Below are 8,448 nucleotides of genomic sequence, written 5' to 3'. Positions count from 1 at the left end.
TGTCTTTTATGACGTGTTCTTTGTCAACTTTTTCTTCCCTGTCAGTCCTGGATTGTAAGTGCCTTTGAAAACAGGCTGTGCATGGATGTGGATTATTCTAGGTGAACAATAAAGTCTGCTGAACAGAATTTTTGGTGTTTCTAAGGCCTGGCAATGTAACACAGGACCTGCTTCTTTCAAGGTGGGGATGACAGTTAACATAACCCCAAGACTCAGGCTTCAGCATCCTTGACCCGCTGCGCCTTATGGAGAGTTAAATAGTGGCCCAGGATGGGTGAATTGGTTACTGGTCAAACTCAATCCTCCAAGTCAGCTGGCCCAGCCTAAAGTAACCAGACCCACGCTCAAAGCCAGCAGTTCACACATTCACCTCCCCTTTCTCTCTGGGAAAGATGGCAGAAATGTGGGCTCCAGGGTGGGAGCCGGGCTGCCACAGAGAGGAGGCAGTGCAGTTCATTAGCCCCCTCATTTGGAGCAACGGGAATCCGTGTGGTGACAAACAATTGTCCTGGAGGATTTAGGGGATTTGGCCAAGTGTCCCTGTGGGCCCCCAGACTCCTCCTAATCCCGTCCACATTTCAGACTACTTAGGATCGCATTAAATGTCAAAGCCGGCGTTTAGGGAAATATCTACATTTCGTATGCATCGCCCGGGTCAAAAGAAAAGCTGAAGCGAACCTTTGGAGCATTTGGCGCGAGAGGCGCTCTGTGTGGTCCCGAGAGTGAATAGGTAGAGGGGGGCGGCGCCCTCGCGGCCTCCCCGCCCAGGAATGCGGGCCTTTCACATGTAGAAAATGCTAATGCTTTGTTCTTGCCTCGGCCTCCCGGAGGCGCAGAGGCGCCCCGCCGGATTGTCACAGCTGCATTTGCATGTGAGCGGCCCCTTGTCCCCATCCCCCCCCATCCCCTCCCCCAACAGGGCTTTGCTGAGGACTTCTGGGACTCAGGGAGAGGCCGCCCGCAAATATCCTCTGCCACCGCCTAATCCCGGCTGAAGCTACAGGTAGCTGCTTTCTGAGTGAATAGCCTTTCCCCTGAGGCACCAGGCAGTGAATATTTTTTACTCCATTCTTATAAAGATGTTGGCACTTTCAATTATTTTATATGAAACAACTTGTGACTATTCCATCAAGGAAGATGAAGTGCTGGATGAACCGTCTTCCGGTCCAGTTCACATTTATGTTCTGGTGGCAGGTACCCTGCGTTTGATTCGACACGTACCAGATACTCCAAACTAACCATTGCGTGGGTTCATACAGTAGGACCGCAGGTGGCGGGGGCTAAGGGGAAAGGGTGTTTCATGCACATCTTTCCTGGAGGGGACACAACCCACAGGGCTTAGGGGCCGCCCGGGGTCCTGCAGCGAAGGCGCCGCAGCGCAGATGCGAGCGGCGGGCCGGGCAGCCAGGCAGCGCGGGGTAGCCGCGCGTGGACCGCGAGACCCAGAGCGCCCCCTGCCGGCCGCACGGTCGGCTCGGCGAGCCCCGGAAGGGCAGGGAACTCACCCACACCGAGGGGCACAGCGCTCCGGCCCCTCCGTCCTAGAGCTGAACTCCAGCTGTGGCCGACACCCGGGCGCCCAGAGACGCGGGCGCAGCCACGGGATCCTGCCCAGCACGTTACACACACAGTTGCATTCAGTGATTGCCGTGCTTATTTTATTCATTTCATTTTATTCATTTTCGTCTTTTCTCTATTTCGTCTTTATTTTACTTTACTTCGACTTTGTTTTCTGCAGTTTTATTCCATTTCGTTTATTTCACTTCATTATTTTATTTGGTTTATGATTTCATTTTATTGATTTTATTTCGTTGATTAATTTCATTTATTTTGTTTCTCTTTTATTTATTTCACTTCTATACTTTATTTTATCTTATTTTACTTTATTTGTGGGTGAAAGGGTGGACACATTTTGCATCCTATATATTGTATATTTTTCTGCCTCTGAGTTTTGAGAAATGGTGAAAATAAATATTGTCTCAGCTAATTATACAGGGTATTTGTCTCATCCCCACAACTAAATTCGAAGCACCTGAAAGTCAGGGACAAGGTTTTATGTCATAATTGGGCCAGGGAAATATCTGTTAATTGACTGAATGTTGTAAATAAATGTCTCCAGCTGACACAATGGAGGAAAATCATTGCAAATAACGGCAATCATTTTTTTTTTCTTGGCAACTGGCCGGCACTGGGATACAAACCCTTGATCCTGGTGTTATCGTACCGCGCTCTAACCAACTGAGCTAACCAGCCAGGCTTAAGTGAAATTTTTAAACCCCATCAAGGCACCTTCTCTGGGTATGACACTGCCTGGCATACAGGGCAGAAGCCAGGAGGAGACCACAAGAGCTCCAAGCCAAATTGAGGATGAAGACAAGGACAGAAGGATTCAAACAAGGCTTCATGGAAGAGGTGTCATTGCAGGTGGGCAGAGAGACAGAGAGGAGGCTGCTTTGGGTGACTAGACAACGGAAGCATGTTCTGGATAGATAAACGTAGGAAAAATCCTCTCTGTCATACTGCAGAGAATCTCGTGCTGGGGAGAGCTGTCTGCAATTCGAGGTAGGTCATGTAGCGGGAAGTCTCAGTTCTCAGACCCTATGGGTCTGTGGATTTCATGGGAGTGCCTTAGAAGTTGTGACACCCCCCTTGCCCTCCAAAATACCGTGAAGAGAGTGTGGTGTGTGTCATGTGTTACTTGGGGAGAGGGAGGAGGAAAGATGATTCACTATTTTTCTGCTATCAATTCTCTAGAAAGCCCTATGAATTGCATTTTTGAATTTTCACCTTATTTTCTCCCAACGTTTTAGTTTGAAAAATATTAAATATATAGAAAAGATGGAAAAGTGGTATAATAAACCTTTTTATGCCCTAGATCCACCAATTAACACTTCGCCAAAACTTACTTTAGCATGCTGTCTCTCTTAAACACACACACACACCTTATCTATCTATCTATGTGTATACATTTTCTTTTTTTAGCTGAACTTTTCATAAGTTGTGGACACCATGACACATCACCACTAAAGGCTTCTGCCTGTATCTCTAACAACAAGAACATTTGCTATATAAGCATAACACAATTATAATTCCCAGGAAATTTAACATTGATACAATAATTTTATCTAATAATACACAGTCCATATTTAAATGTCCTCAGTTGCTCCAAAAATGCCCTTTATTGCTGTTTTTTCCCCTGGTCTAGGATCCAATTCAGGATCACAGATTGTATTTGGTTGTCACAAGTCCTTACTGAGTCTTCTTTTTTTTTTTTTTTACCTTTTTAAAAAAAAGATGACTGGTAAGGGGATCTTAACCCTTGACTTGGTGTTATCAGCACCACGCTCTCCCAAGTGAGCCACGGGCCGGCCCCCTTATTTAGTCTTCTTTAATTCAGAATATTCCCCCAGCCTTTTTAGTCTCTCATGACATTGACACTTTTGAGGGCTCCAGGCCAGCGGTCTGGAGAAATTTCATTCATCTGAATTTATCTGATTAGTTCTTGATGAATACATCCATTTTTTTTACAGGGAGAAGGTCCATTGTTTTCAGTCATGAAACCCCCTCCCCCAAGGTAAAGGACCTCTCCTCAGAAGCCATGATTGGGGTTTGGTTTTCGCAGTGATAAAATATACTTTTATTTACTGTGTTGAGTTAGAGTGTTGGAGTGACCAGGACTGAAGCCATGTTGGGACCTAAAACTGCATGAGCTTTAGGAAGAAAAAAAGGGGGTGGGGGGACAGTTGTTTTTCTTGGCATGCATTTCTCTGAGTTCCCTCTTTCCCATGATCACTTGATATTTTGAACCTTGGTTACAGGCAAGATGATATTATTTACATAAAGGTAAAGTTGTTTTCCAGTCAACCTAGAGCTGCAAACTAGCCATGAGACATGAGACATGTACTATCCAGACCCTGAGACACCAAGGGAGACATAAATAAAGCTATGTTGATTCCACCCCAAAGCAAATCAAAATCCTGCAGGACCCTAAGGATGAGAACAGAAGCCAGAAGGAGATGGTGAAAATTTGCACCAGCCCCTTAAACATCCCCCTCCCTCCTGCTTTTCACTTCCCATGTTCCATTCCCTCAACCCTGTCTTTAAAAAAACCCTTAGTAAATGTAAGTTTTTGTGATGGCTTTATTCTGGCCATTCTCCTGAAGGTTTACCAGAGAGATGGGTTAGTCTAACATCTCTCCTCAAGTCACTGGTGTCCCTGAATAAACGCTGACTTCTTCTTCCGCCAACATTTGACTTTGGGGTTATTTGTTTTTGTATTGTTCAGGCAACCGGACTTGGGTTCGGTAGCAAGAGGGTTGTAAAAACAAAACAAAAAAATATTGCTAAAGTAGAAGTCAGGCAAACAGAAAGGCACTTTAGAAGTCTGGTTGTGAGGGCCGGCCTGTGGGTCACTCGGGAGAGTGCGGTGCTGATAACACCAAGGCCGCGGGTTCAGATCCTATATAGGGATGGCCGATTGGCTCACTGGCTGAGTGTGGTGCTGACAACACCAAGCCAAGGGCTAAGATCCCCTTACCGGTCATCTTTAAAAAAAAAAAAAGTCTGGTTGTCTTAGGGCTGGCCAAATAGCTCAGTTTGTTAGAGTACAACTTTAAAACGCCCAGGTCATGGGTTTGGATCCCTGGATCCCCTTGCCAGCCACCAAAATAAAAAGAAAAAAAGTCTAGTTACCTTGGAATTTATTTAAACTAAGAGAAAAAGATTAAAATGTGTTCATGCAATACATACTGCTGTGAATTGAAGGTCCACCCCCGCAACTCACTGAAGCTTGAATTGTGCCCCCCAAGTTTAATGTATTAGAAACTTGGCTTCCACTATGAGTGTTGGGAGGGTGGGAAATCATGTTATGGTAATTGAAAGGTGGAGCCTCGAAGAAGTGATTAGATTGTAGGACCCTGCTGTAGTGAATAAATTAAAGATGGTGGTCAGCACTAATAGGGTTCCCGTGGACCCACGCAGGAGCAAGGAGCCAGAACAACTGAAAAAAGGGAGCCATTCAGAGACCGGTGGTCATTGCAAGGGACCGGCACAGGGCCCGTCCCGTGGGAAGTGTTTGAAGCATGGGCAGTGGGCAAGATGGGAACACTGGGAGATCACTGGGACACAGCAAGGACAGCCGATCCGCCCCCAATCAACACAGGACCACTCAGAGGAGACTGGTCAGGAATGCAGAACTGCATGGGACGCAGTTTGATAAAAAAACTCAGGCCCAGATCAGCGATTCTACAGAACACAGATCCACCAGGTCTCTGGAGAGCCGGAAGTACCTATAAGGTCAACCATTAAACCCTGAGCTGCACAAAAAGCCTTCCCTAGGGAAACAGCAGCAAAGCAGCAACTTAAACAACCACACAGCTCAAGTACTGGTTCCCACAGGAAGTTCTCCCATGTTAGAAGCAAAGGACAAAAAATTAGTTCCGGCCCAGGCACACCACCAGCACCATGGGTCCTGCCTGGAAACTGGTGGCTTGGATCCAGGGACTGGACCCCACTCCCACTTCCAGGCAAACTGTGCCAGTGCCTCAGGGCCAGCACGGGGACCTGAGGCACGGAGAAGGGGACTGGACTGCCCTCCTACCACCAGGCACACTAGGCCAGCACCTCGGGCCGCCCAGGGACTCAGGGCATGGAGAAGGGGACCAGACACACCTCCCACAACCAGGCACATGGCACCAGCGACTTGGGGCCTGCCCAGTGACCAAAGGCATGGAGAAAGGGATCAGACACGCCCCACAACCAGGCATACCGCCAGTGCCAAGGAGCATACCCAAAACAGCACCTCCATGTGGGTGTCCCACCACAGCCACCACAGTAACCATGGCTGCCACAAAAGCAACCAGACACCACAACCACCACACAAATGGTCCGCCAACCACTGGAGTGCATTCACACAAGAAATGTCACCAGCAGAGACAAAGAAAAGAAGAGGATGTCTCTTTCCACAAAGCCCATTTCAGAGTGACAGAAGCAACATCTGCTCTATGATAATATTGGGGACCGGCTCACATATCTCAGCATTGGACAAATCATCTAGGCAGCAAGAAACCATTACTCTTTCAGAAGGAGAGAAGAAATCTAGAGTAATTAGAGGGGGGAGAGGGAGGGAATGAGGGAAGGGAAGAGATTGGACAAGGGGCATAAAGAATCATTATGATTTGTAACAATATATATGCCAGTAATATTGACTTGATCAACATATCTCAATGTTTAACCCCCAAAATATTTATAATCAATTTTGATTCAATAAATAAAATAAATTATTAAAAAGTAATAATAATAAAAATAAAATAAAAATAAAAAAAGTTTTTCGAACAATGAAACTGGGTATCAATTGTCCAATTAAACTTAAAATTAGTTAAAGTGAAATAAAATTTTTTATAAAATGGTGGTCATGGGGCCGGCCTGGTGGCGCACTGCTATAGTGCGCCGCTTGGGAAGCACGGCAGCGCTCCCACCGAGGGTTCGGATCCCACATACAGACCGGTTCCCGCTCACTGGCTGAGCGAGGCACGGGAGCAACACCGAGGGCTGCGATCCCGTTGCCGGTCCCGGTCCGGTACGGGGGCGACACTGAGGGTTGCGATCCGTTGCCGGACACGGAAAAAGACAAAAAAATAAAAATAAAAAAATAAAAAAATAAAATAAAATAAAATGGTGGTCAGAGGCATGGTTCTGAGGGCTTTAAAAGGAGCATGCAGGAGGAGCTATCTCTCTCTGCTCTGCCATTCTCGCCATGTGACATGTGGCATTGCTGTATAGTCATTTACCAGATATATTCCCTGGTCTGTGGACTTCCCAGCCTCCAAAACTGTAAGCAATAAATTTTATTTTCTCTGTAAAATACCCAGTTCCATGTATTTTGTCATAAGCAATAGAAATGGAATAATCCACATACTTTGTTCTTTAAATAACAATTGTGACAAATAACAGAAAGGATCAAGGAATGCCTTGTGATCCATACAAAACACCCAACATTTTGGATTGTAAATAAGTAAAGGTGGTGGGGCCGGCCCGGTGGTGCACTGGATAGTGCGCCACTTGGGAAGCGCGGCGGCGCTCCCGCCCGAGGGTTCGGATCCCACATACAGACCAGTTCCCGCTCACTGGCTGAGCGAGGCGCGGGAGCGACGCCGAGGGTTGCGATCCCGTTGCCGGTCCCTGGTCCGGTACGGGGGCGACACTGAGGGTAGCGATCCGTTGCCGGACACGGAAAAAGACAAAAAAAAATAAAATAAAATAAGTAAAGGTGGGCTGGCAGGCCAGTTAGCTCAGTTAGAGTCTGGTATTACAACACCAAGGTCAAGGTTTTGGGTCCTGGTACATACCAGCCAGCTGCCAATAAATAATTAAAGAAATGTCTCAAACCCTTCGAAATACTGTAGTAGCTAATACATAGAGGCATGCCTTAGTTGGTATAGGAATGCCGTTTAGAAAATAAAAAGAATTGCAGTGTTTCTGGCCAAGATGGCAGAACAGACGGTCCCTAGCATCACTCTCTCCCACAAATCAACTGATTTAAACTACAAAAACATAACATCAAGTGCAAACAGAACAGGGAGACGTCCAGCGGAGGAGGCAGAAGCTCCATGGAGACCACATGCCCTGCGGGGCCGCCGTCGCACAATCCGGCAGATAGGTTTCAAAGCCACCACCCGGCTCCATTCCCAGCCCAGCCTAGTGTGCTCGGAGAAGGGATACATCCAACAGGGGAGGTGGGAACTCCACGGGGACCACACCACTGCCATGAGATCCAGCAGCCCGGCCCAATGCGTACGGAGCACAGAGACGTCCAGCAGGGGAGATAGAAGCTCCATAGAGTCCACACACACTGTAGGGGGGCCACCGCCGCATGATCCAGCACCAGGTAGGCTTCGCTGCTGCCACCCAGCTCCATCCCAGGCCTGGCCTACTGTGAACAGAGCAGGGAGAAGTCCAGCATGGGAGGTGGAAGCTCAGCAGAGAACACACGCCCTGCGGTACTGCCCCATGATCCAGCAGCCCGGTGGAGTCCAAGCTGACCAGAGAGGTAGCTCCCTGGAGAGGCCCAAGACCCGAGGCAACCACACACGCAAGGCACTAGTGGCCAACTGAGCAGTCACTGAGGTAGCCAGACCAAATTGGCTACCACAGCAACATCTTAGTCAGTCAATAGTGTCAAACCTGTGGACTGTGAAACCCCCTACCACAATGAATAAACATCAAAGAAAAGATACCAGAAATACAAAAAATCAAGAAAGTACACCACCAAAGGATAATAACTCTCAAGCTCTAGATCCTATAGAACAAGAAGCCCTTGAAATGACTGACAGGGAATTTTGAGTGATAATTCTAAGGAAACTGAATGAGATACAAGAAAACTCAGCTAGGGCCAGCCCGGTGGCGCACTGGAGCAGCGCGCCGCTTTGGGAAGTGTGGCGGCGCTCCCGC

The sequence above is a fragment of the Galeopterus variegatus genome, unplaced genomic scaffold, assembly GCF_000696425.1.
Source record: "Galeopterus variegatus unplaced genomic scaffold, G_variegatus-3.0.2 Scaffold99, whole genome shotgun sequence".
NCBI lineage: Eukaryota > Metazoa > Chordata > Mammalia > Dermoptera > Cynocephalidae > Galeopterus > Galeopterus variegatus.
The sequence above is the reverse complement of the archived record's forward strand: the minus strand, read 5'-3'. Positions refer to the sequence as shown.